Source organism: Glycine soja, chromosome 9 (assembly GCF_004193775.1).
Source record: "Glycine soja cultivar W05 chromosome 9, ASM419377v2, whole genome shotgun sequence".
In the NCBI taxonomy this organism is placed as follows: domain Eukaryota; kingdom Viridiplantae; phylum Streptophyta; class Magnoliopsida; order Fabales; family Fabaceae; genus Glycine; species Glycine soja.
The window spans coordinates 45769695-45783481 of record NC_041010.1 but is presented as its reverse complement, the minus strand read 5'-3'; the positions used below and the strand labels follow the sequence as shown (position 1 = coordinate 45783481).

Below are 13787 nucleotides of genomic sequence, written 5' to 3'. Positions count from 1 at the left end.
TTCTTATTTTTATCAGGTTTGAATCTAGGAATTTTATAGTTTATATTTATTATTGTAAGGTGAGTTATAGTCATGCACATTATGAGTATTATTGAAATAAAATTTAAATTTATAACATTATCAATTAAAATGAAATTATCTGTTTTTATTGATCTTTTTTACTGAAACTTTTATTAATCTTAATAGATTAATTATTTGTTTCCTATATAAAAGGCAGAAAGTAATAATATTTTTTATAATTTATAAAAACAAAATTAAAATTTATTTAGAATTGATCTCATTTTATCATTTGAACATAATTTATATATGATGTATTATCAGTTTATCATATCATCTAATTTATGTCAAACTTGATGAGATAATATTATCTTAATTTGTTGCTTGACGTGCATCAAATATTATTGGACAGGAAAATGCTAAAAGATAAATTTTCTCATTGTTTTATCTTACCGTCTCTCTCCTGATGATAACTTATCATTTTCAAATTTCAAGTCTTAAAAAACAAGGAGGTCAAAAGTTTTCTTCAAGCGCCTATTCAAATCAATCCCTCCTTTCTTCCATCACAAGGAACCCTTCTTGAAGCTCTCTTTGTCCCTCCCTTCTAATTTTTTATACTGAAAAAAAAAAAAAAAACCCAATTCCTGAAAACCCAAAGAGACATGATGGGGTGTTTGCAACTGTTATTAAGACAACCTGATGTAGTGTGGAAAGAGGGACAAAATTGAAACAAGGAAAAATATAGTTGGCAACCCTTAGAGGTGTAAACAACTTGAGAGAGATAGAAATAGAAGACAAAAGTGATTAATTATATTGAATTATTGATAATAAATAGTCACTGGTGGCGAATTTGGACACAAAGGAATCTTTCTTTTCACATCATTAACATCCTTTCTGATCCTTCTATTGACTTTCTATATGCTGCAGAAAGGAGTTGAACATTCCAACTTTCTATATGGATGAAAAAAAGACTTCACAACATCTAGACAACTCTGCCGTTTGTATTGAAATCAAGCATGAGGAAGTAGACGAGGCCTTCATTCCGAACAAACGCGTGCTGAAAACCACGCAACTTTGGATTATCATCAATATATGCAGCCAGTTATCAATTTTCCAGCTTTAGCCAAAACATGGCCCCGTTTTCATCTGGTCCCCTTTGCTCGACTTGTGTGGTCTCTTTTTGCAATGATTTTTTTGCGCGCACCATTTTGTCGCTTGCACGTGGCTATGTATTATTTTTTTGCCATTCTGATGCATGTTGGATCTTCTAAATCTCTCTCACTGAAGCGTGCATAGTATTATTGGGATTCCTTTTATTAGGGTTGTATTTGTATTCGCTTGTGGAAAAGGAGCCACCACATGAAGGGTTATGAACAAAGAAAGCCAAGCTTCCAACTTGAACCTTTTAAATTTCTTGTCTGCATGCTAGTGTTTCCTATGGTTGCTGTCTAACATGCACCTTGTTGTATTTGGTAGGGGTACCATACTTTTATGTGTGTTTTGGATAATTACAATCATTATAAGTTTTAGTTTCATCTTTTACATTTCCATCCATTAATATGTATTTTTTATATTATTGAAGACATCAGACTAATTTGAAGATATATAGACGTTTTAATATGCATAGACATACTTTTATAAATTGGAAAAATTAACTAAAAGAGGATTTTGAAATTAACTAAAATAGCAACTCAATACATATAAGCATGTGGTTAAGCAATTCTTATATTAACAACCAAGAAACACCCAGCTATTATTCAAAGGATTTACTAAATTCTCCCGGTTCATGCTCAAGGTAGAGAAACAGGGTCGTGTGAAGAGATTTTGAAGCCTAAGACAACCTTTAAAACGACTTAATTAATGCATGAATACTAAAAATTATTTTTTACATTAATTTTATAACTTTTTGAACTGTAAATTTATTTTGACAATTCATTTTAGATCTTCAAAAGAATATGAAGATAAAGTAAAAAGAAATGAAATAATTAAGAATACATGAAATATAAATATTAAATTTATATATACTCCATTAGTCCATTTTCATCGGTTAATAACTAGCTATTATTAACATTTTTATCTTACTACCCTGTGATGTATAATATGAGATCCAATCCTTATAAAATACTTCCTTGAATTCAAATGGTTAATGTAATTGTGTAAGGTTCTAATGTCATCATATGAGTGAAAACAAATTATTTAACGGAATAATCCGTGTTCGATTTTCACAAATTCCCTTGGATCAACAGGAGTCACAGGTCACGAGCGAAATTAATCTTTCACATAATAAGCTCAAGGACACCGTGGTCTTTGACCCTGAAAAAAAATAACTTTTAACGTAACTAACACAACACAGACACCAATAAATAAATTAATAAAAACGTTGTTGGCTGCATGAGGTATGGAGGTTGCAGATACGGCAGGCAAGTCTTTGCAGGCCAATTAATTGATATTTTATACCAAAGCTAATCTGTTAAATATTTTATTTGTTTTCTTATGGAGACTGCAACTTTGTTCTTATTATGTTTATCAATCTTGTTTCTTTAAGGATTTGGTCATTCTCATATAGATTAGCGGCCATGGCCATGCATGCTATTTATAGATTATTATTTAGACTAACTTCTTGGCACTATTCAAAATCAAGAAACTAGTTATTTTACCTACAACAAGAATGTATCACAGATTATCATTCAAATAATAAAACAACTAGCATAAGTAAAATCCTTACTCCAAGCATATATGTATTCTAGATTTTTAGTTTCCAAACATATATTACCTTCAAAATCGATACTATGATGATTATTTCAATTTTCTTCCATTTGTATATTTTAAATACTGTAATTTTCACTAATTAAAAGAAACTTGTTTTGTTGTTTGTGCTGCACAATAACAAGGACTAAAATTTCATTATGCACAAGTCTGACTTGTTATTTATTTGTAATTGTAACTAGGACAAGTCTGTGTTCAAAATCCAACTCTAAAGTTTGCATTATTGGAATTGGAGTTTGAGTTATTGGCATTTTAAGAATGTGGTATTTGTCATTTTAGAAAAACAAGAAAGTTTAGAAATCATTGCTTGACCCAAAAAGAAACATATATTTCGAAGCCAAATCATGTACCTGATCAGGAGGCCTCTATATATATAAATTGAAATCTCCATATCCAAGCATCAAACACTTCCATACAACAAAAAGTAGAAACAAAGAAGTTCATAGACAAAATGAAGAGGTTTATCTCAAATGCATCCTTCATTTTATTAGCCACTCTCATCTTATCAAGTTGTTCTTACTCCGAACCTCAAAAGTGTCGCCCAAGTGGAAGAATTAGAGGAAAGAAGGCCCCTCCAGGACAATGCAACCAAGAGAATGATTCTGACTGTTGCAAAGAAGGCAAAATGTACACAACATATGAATGTTCACCACCAATGTCTAGCCACACCAAGGCCTACCTCACTCTTAACAGTTTTGAGAAGGGTGGAGATGGTGGTGGTCCTTCAGAATGCGACAACCAGTACCATTCCGATGACACACCGGTCGTGGCACTGTCCACTGGATGGTTCGACCACAAGAGAAGGTGCCTCCACAACATCACAATTAGTGGCAATTGTAGAAGTGTGGTGGCCATGGTGGTTGATCAATGTGATTCAAGAAAGGGATGTGATGCAGATCATGACTATCAACCTCCATGTCCCAACAACATTGTTGATGCATCAATGGCTGTTTGGAAAGCCTTAGGAGTGCCCAAAAATGAATGGGGTGGGTTTGATATTACCTGGTCTGATGCTTGATATTGTAAAAGTGTGTTTAAGTAAATGTTTGCGTTTCTATATTGTAAGTGATAGGGGAAAATTTTAAGTTTTCATTCTGTGTGTATCATCTATCTTGTATATGCTGCGAGAGAATGATTGTAATGTGAGGTGACCATCCTATTGTAATATATTAACTTTAATGCACTAATGCTTTTGGTTTAACCAGATTAATAGGATCCTGATTCAAATTTCATTATGTTTTTCTAGTGAAAACGAAGAATGATAAAATTCAAATTGAAGGTCCATCAAAATTGTAAGAACGTAAACGTGACTAAGTAAAAGCAATCCAAACCTTTCAAACTTTGTTTATACGATGTTTCATTAGAAAGTAACTGAAAGTTTTGATAAAGGATTTTGAAGCACAAAAATATATTTAATGCTTTTTTTTTTTACTAAGCTGCCATAGCTTTCACAAACAGTTCTGTATATAATATAAATGTTGATACAGTGTTCTCACATTTTTCCTGATTTGAATAGATCATTGAAGCTCCTTTACTAAAAGCACCGCCCTTTGGTACATCAATTACCAATCACTGAGAATATGCTGCACTGAGAAAGAAACTTGAAGCTTATTTTAAGGTGACTAGACAAAAGAAAAGTGGAGTTAAACTTTAAACCATTATTGTAATATTGTTGTGTTTGGTAATGTGTTACACTAAAGTGAATTCCCTATTCTTCATCTTATATTGTCCTGTTTTTCTTGTTTCTGAGTGTTATTTTGGAAGAGAAATGAGTAGTCCTGGGACTTTAAAGTTAAGTTTTTTTTATATATTAGTATTTGGTTAGTACAGCAGGTACAGGACAATATTTTTGATGTTCTGATTTTTTTGTGCTTTTTTTCTTCTAGAACTCAAGGCTACTGACTGTGGATATACATTTTTAAAAAAAAATGATATTTTACATCAGTTCTATTTATAACCGGTGCAAAGTATGCTCTCAACATAGACTTTAGTAAAAACCGATGTGAAAAGTGTCAGTTTTGTTTACTTTTTTTGCAGGCACAGCTTTCTACGGATATAATTACAACCGATGTAGAAACTTCTACATCTGGTTTTGGGAAAACCGATGGTAAAAAATCTTAAATAACCAATGTTAAAAGAGAATTTTGCAGTAGTATATAATTAAGCCTTTAAATTTTCAGTACAGTTGCAAGGAATGAACAAAATGATTAAAGTTTATAATCACTCTATTGTTTTTGCATCCTTGCCCAACAATACCAAAGTCATCTATTTGAGTTGGGCCTTTTGTGATTGGGGGTAGCTCAACATTTTTTCTTTCAACATACCATGAGCATAATTAGGAGACCATTGCTTTCTAATTTAATTAATGCCTTCCTCGCTCCTAACCATTCCCTCTGCCTGGAGTTTTCGATTCCCTTAACATGCTTCTCCTAAATCCTATCTTAATATTCACATTAAATAGTGATGGTGGGGATCCATCATGAAGCAAGTTTTGATTATAAACTTAATTATATGGAAGTAAACATTAATTATTATAAATTACCATTGGACGCATTTTCTATTTCTGTTTGTATATATGTGTTAACTGTTCAGTGAGCTTCTAGTCTGTAATTTTCTTCTCCTATAGTTCATATTTTATATTTACAAGTTTACATCGTCATGTTAGATGTATCTAATACTGTCCATCTTCTGTAAAATCTGAATCTTTCACTTGTCTTCAGTGTTTGGTCTTAAATATTTTAAATATTAACTTATCTGTTGAATTATGGTTCAACTTCTGTATTCTTTTCTTTTGGTGTCAACAAAGATTGGCCTATGTATTTTGATGGGGTGAATTTACTGAAATGTTATTCACAGTATATTATATGAAAATTAAGCTTTATAACTGCAATGCCAAGATGCAAGATTACCACCAAATTAAACTTTAATAGAATACACCACAGTTAAATTGAAGAGTCCATTTCCCTTTTGTTTTTGTTAATTACAATATTGTTAAACTTTAATCCTTCTCGGATGAAAACAAAACCTATATTTTAATTTAGGCCCAAATCATTCTCAGCAACAAGAAAAAAACATGTAGAAATAGTAGTTATTCTGTAATCTTGCAATGATATATCATATATGCAGGACAGCCAAGCTTGTTCAAATTGATCATATAAACAGAGAGCTGCATACATAACTCAGAATAATACTATTTGAAATTAATTTGAAAATCTTGCTTAAATTTATTTTGTTAAAAAAAGTATGTTCCAACACCTTGTAAGGGTTATGGGAAAACCGGAGGATATTAAGTAGTAACCATTGGAGCTATGAAGTGACCCATTAAATTTGATTAGAGTCTAAACTGCTCTTAGAAACAGTCACGTACTCTGAAAAAATTCTAACTTAGTAGTATGCCCAATAGGAAATTTTGTTTCTTGCTACAAGCCAACTAGCAGTATTAACTTTAACTGACAACATCTCCCGTTACAATTTTGTTTTGGTTCATTCCAAGTTTACATAATCTACCACATCAAATATTTACTAAATAAAATTTGGTAATTACAATAACATAAAGACAAATTATCAATATGCGATCTAATCCTTAAAGAATACTTCCTTAGCATAACTAACATCAACGCTGACACAAATAAATGAATAAATAAAAACTTGTTGGCTGCATAAGGTATGGAGGTTGCAGATATACGGCGGGCAAATCTTTGCAGGCCAATTGGTATTTTACACCAAAGCTAATCTGTTGAATATTTTATTTGTTTTATTATGAAGACTGCAACTTTGTTCTTATTATGTTTATCAATCTTGTTTCTTTAAGGATTTGGCCTTTTTCATATGGATTAGCGGCCATGGCCATGCATGTTATTGATTACTATATATTTAGACTAACTTCTTGGCACTATTCAAAATCAAGAAATCAGTTTTTTTTTTCCTGTGACAAGAATGTTTCACATAATATCATCCAAATAATAAGACAACAAGCAAGAAATATAATCATTATTCCAAACGTATACGTGTTCTAGACTTTTTAGTTTCAAAACATAAATTTTCTTCAAAACTGATACTATGATAATTCTTTTAATTTTCTTCCATTTGTATATTTCAAAGTACTGTAATTTTCACAAAATTTAAAGAAACTTATTTTGTTGTTTGTGCAGCACAATAACAAGGACTAAAATTTCATAACGTATGAGGTTACATAAGTCTGACTTATTATATATTTATTGTAACTAGGACAAGTATGTGTTCAAATTCCAACTATAAAGTTTGTATGATTGGGATTGGGATTGGAATTGGAATTTGAGTTTTTGGTGTTTTAAGAATGTTTCACTACTTGTCAATTAATTGGCAAAAAAAGACAGTCTAGAACTCATTGTTTGACCCAAACAAAAACCTATATTTCGAAGCCAAATCATGTACCTGATCAAGAGGCCTCTATATATACAAATTAAATCTCCATATCCAAGCATCAAACACTTAAACTTAACCATCTCCATACAACAAAGAGAAGAAACAAGGAAGTTCAGGGACAAAATGAAGAGGTTTTGGTCAAATGCATCCATCATTTTATTAGCCACTCTCATCTTATCAAGTTGTTTTTACTCCGAAGCTCAAAAGTGCCACCCCAGTGGAAGAATTAGAGGAAAGAAAGCCCCTCCAGGACAATGCAACCAAGAGAATGATTCTGACTGTTGCAAAGAAGGCAAAATGTACACAACATATGAATGTTCACCACCAATGTCTAGCCACACCAAGGCCTACCTCACTCTTAACAGTTTTGAGAAGGGTGGAGATGGTGGTGGTCCTTCAGAATGCGACAACCAGTACCATTCCGATGACACACCGGTCGTGGCACTGTCCACTGGATGGTTCGACCACAAGAGAAGGTGCCTCCACAACATCACAATTAGTGGCAATGGTAGAAGTGTGGTGGCCATGGTGGTTGATCAATGTGACTCAAGAAAGGGATGTGATGCAGATCATGACTATCAACCTCCATGTCCCAACAACATTGTTGATGCATCAAGGGCTGTTTGGAAAGCCTTAGGAGTGCCCAAAAATGATTGGGGTGGGTTTGATATTACCTGGTCTGATGCTTGATATTGTAAAAGTGTGTTTAAGTGAATGTTTGCGTTTCTATATTGTAAGTGATAGGGGAAAATTTTAAGTTTTCATTCTGTGTGTATCATATATCTTGTATAGGCTGTGAGAGTGATCCTATTGTAATATATTAACTTTAATGCACTAATACTTTTGGTTTAACCAGTTTAATAGGATCTTGATTCAAATTTCATTATGTGTTTTCTAGTGAAAATGAAGAATGATAAAATTCATATTGAAGGTCCATCAAAATTGCAAGAATGTAAATGTGACCAAGTAAAAGCAATCCAACCCTTATAAAGTTGGTTATAAAAAGTTTCATTAGAAAGTAACTGAAAGTTTTGATAAAGGATTTTGAAGCCCAAAAATATATTTAACATGCTTCTATTACCTCTGCCAGAAGCTTCTATTCCCTCTGCCAGAAGCTTCTATTCCCTTAACATGCTTCTAAAAAATCCCCTCTTAATATCCACATTAGATAGTGACGGTGGGGATCCATCATGAAGCAAGTTTTGATTATAAACTTAATTATATGGGAGTAAACATTAATTATTATAAATTACCATATATTACCTGCATTTTCTATTTTTGTAATTTTCTTCTCATATAATTCATATTTTACATTTATCAGATGCTCTTAATTTTATCTGACATCGTCATATTACATGTATACAATACAATTTTATAGGTGTTTTAAATAAATAAAATAAGAAATGTGAGAGTATAACTAAATATATTTTTTTCTGCTTTAATACTCCCATTCTTTCTACCATTTTAGAGAACTTAATTAGCTAATTATATTTCTCTCTCAATGAAAATATTTAATTTTATAAGTAAATATATTTCAAACATGCGTGAAAACAGAAATGACTCATAACCCGTCCAAACGCATGGGTGCCTTATTAGTTGCTAGTAAATAGTATTTTTTTTTAGCGGCAAATATTAATTAGCCACAAAATCAAATAGTTTGCCGGCAATTAAGTTATCGCCGCCAAAAGAGAGCCTTTAAAGGATCATTTTGCGGTAGTCTACTGTTGTCCATCTTCTGTAAAATCTGAACCTTTCATTTCTTTAGTGTTTGGTCTTAGATACTTTAAATATTTACTTATCTGATGAATTATTGTTCATCTTTTGTATTCATTCTTTTGGGTTCAAAAAATATATATTGGCCTGTGTATTTTGATAGGGTGAATTTACTGAAATTTTATTCACAGTACATTATATGAAAATTAAGCTTTATAACTGCAATGCCAAGATGCAAAATTACCCTCTAACTTAAACAGAATATAGTTGAACTCAAGAGTCCATTGTTTTTGTTAATTAAAATTTACAGATACTGTAAAACTTTAATCCATCTCGTATTAAAACAAAACCATTTAGAAACATAGCCACATACTCTGAAAAAATTCTAACTTAGGAAATTTTGCTTCTTGCTACAAGCCACCTAGCAGTGTTAACTTTAACTAAATATTTTTTTGGTAATTGTAAAGACTAATTATCTAATTACTACCCTGTTTTGCATAATGAGATCCAAACCTTAAAGAGAATACTTCCTTTAACATAACTAACATCAACACAGGCACAAATAAATAAATAAATAAAAACATTGTTGGCTGCATGAGGTATGGAGGTTGCAGATACCGCAGACAAATCTTTGCAGGCCGATTGGTATTTTACACCTAGTCTATTGTGCTCTTCTCACAGAATTTAGTAATTACTCAATATTTAAATGTAAATTTTTGAAGTAAGAATGACAATAATTAAGAAAATTCACTTAAGAAATTTATTAAAGAGTGATATGTCTCGTTTTGTCAGCTTTGTAATTAAATTATAAATAGTTATACTAGTAGACAATGGCAAGCAAAGAATCAAATAACAAAAGTTTCACATCATTCTTTTCTCCTAAGAAAAGTTAAAAGTCATCAATGTTTCCATACAATAGTTGAATTCATTTCTTCCAGTTGGAAAGAGTACTAATTTCTCAAGTAGCTAAATTTGTAATAACTAATATCATTTCTTAATAGCGAATTAATCATGCAGTCTTTCCCTTTGCTCGCTGCACCGATTATAGTCTATAGTCTATTATTTTAGGCACTAATTCTGTGAAAGAAAAAAAGTGGTACTATAATATCATATGAGCAAAAAGACAAAAAAGACATCCATGATTACAATATCCTTTTTAATTTTCTTTCTTGCCTTTTACCCTTTTATTAGCACCGAATTTTATGGATGGTTAGACAAAGGGAAATGGAGTGTAATGCATGAGTGCATAGCAGGGTACTGTTGGACATTTTAGTGTAATTGATCTCTTTATTATGTTAAAATAAGAGTGCACGCTTGTTTTAATGTAATAACGAGATGTTCGGTTTAGGCAAATTTTGGAAGTTACATGGAAGTTAATAAAACTTCCATCAACGGTTGGAAGTTACTAAAACTTCCATCAACGGCAATTTTTAAAAAGAAATAACTTCCATCAACTGCCAAAAATCACCTTTTCTTTGATCATAAATAATCATTCTGGTTCAGAAAGTATAACAGGTGACAAAACATACAAGACCAAAACAAAACTCTTGAATTATAATCTTCTGATTTTATCCGATTGAACAATTTTGGTTAAACCCCAAAATTTGATTCAATCTGAAAGTGTTATACACGACTTCAGATTTATCCAGTATTATCTCGATTTTCAAATTAACCAACAAAAGATTGAATCAAATCTTTCGAGATGACGAACGATAGTTCGAAGATGACAAGCAAGTTTGCGAAGTTGGACAAGTTTGAAGGGCAGGATTTCAGAAGATGGCAGAAGAAGATGCACTTTCTCTTTACAACATTGAATGTGGTGTATTTGCTAAGTACACCGATGTCGGTGTTTATGGAAGACGAAACTCTGGATCAAACAAGGAAGCGTTCGAAATGGGAGAACGACGATTACATTTGTCGTGGACACATTCTGAACGGTATGTCTGACTCTCTCTTTGATATTTATCAAAATGTTGAGTCTGCTAAGGAATTATGGGACTCTCTTGAATCCAAGTATATGATAGAAGATGCTTCAAGTAACAAATTCTTAGTTAGTAATTTCTTTAATTACAAAATGATTGATTCGAGGCCTGTTATGGAACAATATAATGAACTGCTGCAGATTTTGGGTCAGTTTACTCAACATGATTTGAAAATGGATGAATCCATTGCAGTTTCATCTATAATTGATAAACTGCCTTCTTCTTGGAAAGAATTCAAGCATACCTTGAAACATAAGAAGGAAGAGTTGACTCTAGTTTAACTCGGTAGTCATTTCATTATTGAGGAGTCGCTGAGGGCTCAGGAAATTGACAAAGTCAATGATAAAAACGTAGCAGGTTCCTCTTCCATTAATATGGTAGAGGAAAGTGGAACAGTTAAGCAAAATTACAATGTTAAAGGTAACAAACGATAATTTCAAGGAAATAAGAACAAAGGTCCAAACAAACAGATAAAATTGTCATGTTGGAAGTGTGGGAAACCTGGTCATTTAAAGAGGGATTGCCGGGTGTTCAAAGGAAAGAACAAGGCTGGTCCAAGTGGGTCTAATGATCCTGAAAAGCAACAAGGTCAGATTGTAGTGAATAATTTTAATTCGAATACGAATTCAAATTATGTATCACTAATATCTTATGCATTCTATGTGCAGGATGATGACGTTGCTTGGTGGTTTGATTCAGGAGCAACAAGCCATGTGTGCAAAGATTGTCGTTGGTTCAAGAAATTTAGACCAATCGATGATGGCTCTATTGTGAAGATGGGCAATGTTGCAACTGAACCAATCCTAGGATTAGGTTGTGTGAATTTAGTTTTTACTTCCGGAAAAAGTTTGTATTTGGATAATGTCCTATTTGTACCTGGTATTCGTAAGAACTTATTGTCTGGTATGGTTTTAAATAATTGTGGTTTCAAGCAAGTACTTGAAAGTGACAAGTACATCTTGTCAAGACATGGTTCGTTTGTTGGATTTGGTTATCGTTGTAATGGAATGTTTAAATTAAACATTGATGTTCCTTTTGTTCATGAATCTGTTTGTATGGCCTTGTGTAGTTCTATAACTAATATGACAAAATCAGAAATTTGGCATGCTAGATTAGGACATGTTCATTACAAAAGATTAAAAGATATGTCAAAAACAAGTATGATTCCTCCTTTTAATATGAACATTGAAAAATGCAAAACTTGCATGTTGACCAAGATCACTAGGAAACCTTTTAAGGATGTTAAAAGTGAGACTAAAGTCTTAGACCTTATTCATAGTGATTTGTGTGATTTGCATGCTACTCCATCATTAGGTCATAAAAAATATCTTGTTACTTTTATTGATGATGCATCAAGGTATTGTTATGTATATTTATTAAATACAAAAGATGAAGCTCTTGATAAATTTAAAATTTATAAGAAAGAGGTAGAACTTCATCAAAATGGGCTAATCAAAACTCTTCGTACGGATAGGGGAGGTGAGTATTATGATCTGGTTTATTTTCAATCTACTGGAATAATACATCAAACTACAGCTCCCTATATACACCACAACAGAATGGTGTAACCGAAAGGAAGAATAGAACCTTGAAAGAAATGGTGAATTTCATGTTATCCTATTCGGGTTTAAGTAAAGGATTTTGGGGTGAGGCTATGTTGACAGCCTGTTACTTGTTGAACCGAATTCCTAACAAAAGGAATAAGGTTACCCCATATGAACTTTGGCTAAGGCATATAGTCAAGTGTATAATGGGAAGTCTAGACACTTGGGTGTTAGACACAACATGGTTCGGGAGTTAATCATGCATGGTGTGATATCAGTGGAGTTTGTGAGAACTCAACATAATTTGGCCGATCATTTAACCAAAGGGTTAAGTAGAGATCTCGTGAAAAGGTCGGCTATGGGATTAGGATTAAAGTCCATCTGAAATCTCTTATGTTAAGATACCCAATTCTCATCTAATATGACATTAGGTGCTGAATTCAATGTGGAAAGCTTAACATGTAGAGATTGGAACACATCATCGAAAGTATCCCAAAATGTATGTGTTCGGTTCTGTAAGTTAAGGAGGTTGGAGTATAACTCCTCAATGGTTCTTTTGAAAAATTGCATTTGCAGGTGCAAGAAAGAAAAGAACTACCTATATAAGCATGAAGTTTAGCCGCTTCAAGAAGTTGGGACTTGGCTTTGATATACTTATGAAGGATAGGGACACAGGCTAGTAAACTAGTGTCGAGCAAGAGTAATGTTATAAACTATTGTGCAAATTATCTTCATGTATTCATTATGAATAGAAAGGGTTCAATCCTTAGTGACACCTTGATATTCGAATATTTGAAACGTGTAATTTGTTAAGATGAAATTCAATCGTCACGATATTTCATCTATGCAGTAGTTTGTTGTATGTTATGACTTTGGTGATTTGATCGGTAATTACACTAAATTGGGGGAGGTTTGTTGGACATTTTAGTGTAATTGATCTCTTTATTATGTTAAAATAAGAGTGCACGCTTGTTTTAATGTAATAACGAGATGTTCGGTTTAGGCAAATTTTGGAAGTTACATGGAAGTTACTAAAACTTCCATCAACGGTTGGAAGTTACATGGAAGTTACTAAAACTTCCATCAACAGTAATTTTTAAAAAGAAATAACTTTCATCAACCGTCAAAAACCACCTTTTCTTTGATCATAAATAATCATTCTGGTTCAGAAAGCATAACAGGTGACAAAACATACAAGACCAAAACAAAACTCTTGAATTATAATCTTCTGATTTTATCCGATTGAACAATTTTGGTTGAACCCTAAAATTTGATTAAATCTGAAAGTGTTATACACGACTTCAGATTTATCCAGTATTATCTCGATTTTCAAATTAACCAACAGGTACAACTACTGACACCAAAGAGACAGGCAGACAGC

The 13787-nt window shown here is 32.4% G+C and overlaps 1 pseudogene; it reads left to right on the top strand.

Annotated features, from left to right (window-relative positions):
* Positions 1-3186: 3186 nt before the first annotated feature.
* LOC114425582 lies at positions 3187-8028 on the top strand (annotated as a pseudogene).
* Positions 8029-13787: the final 5759 nt, after the last annotated feature.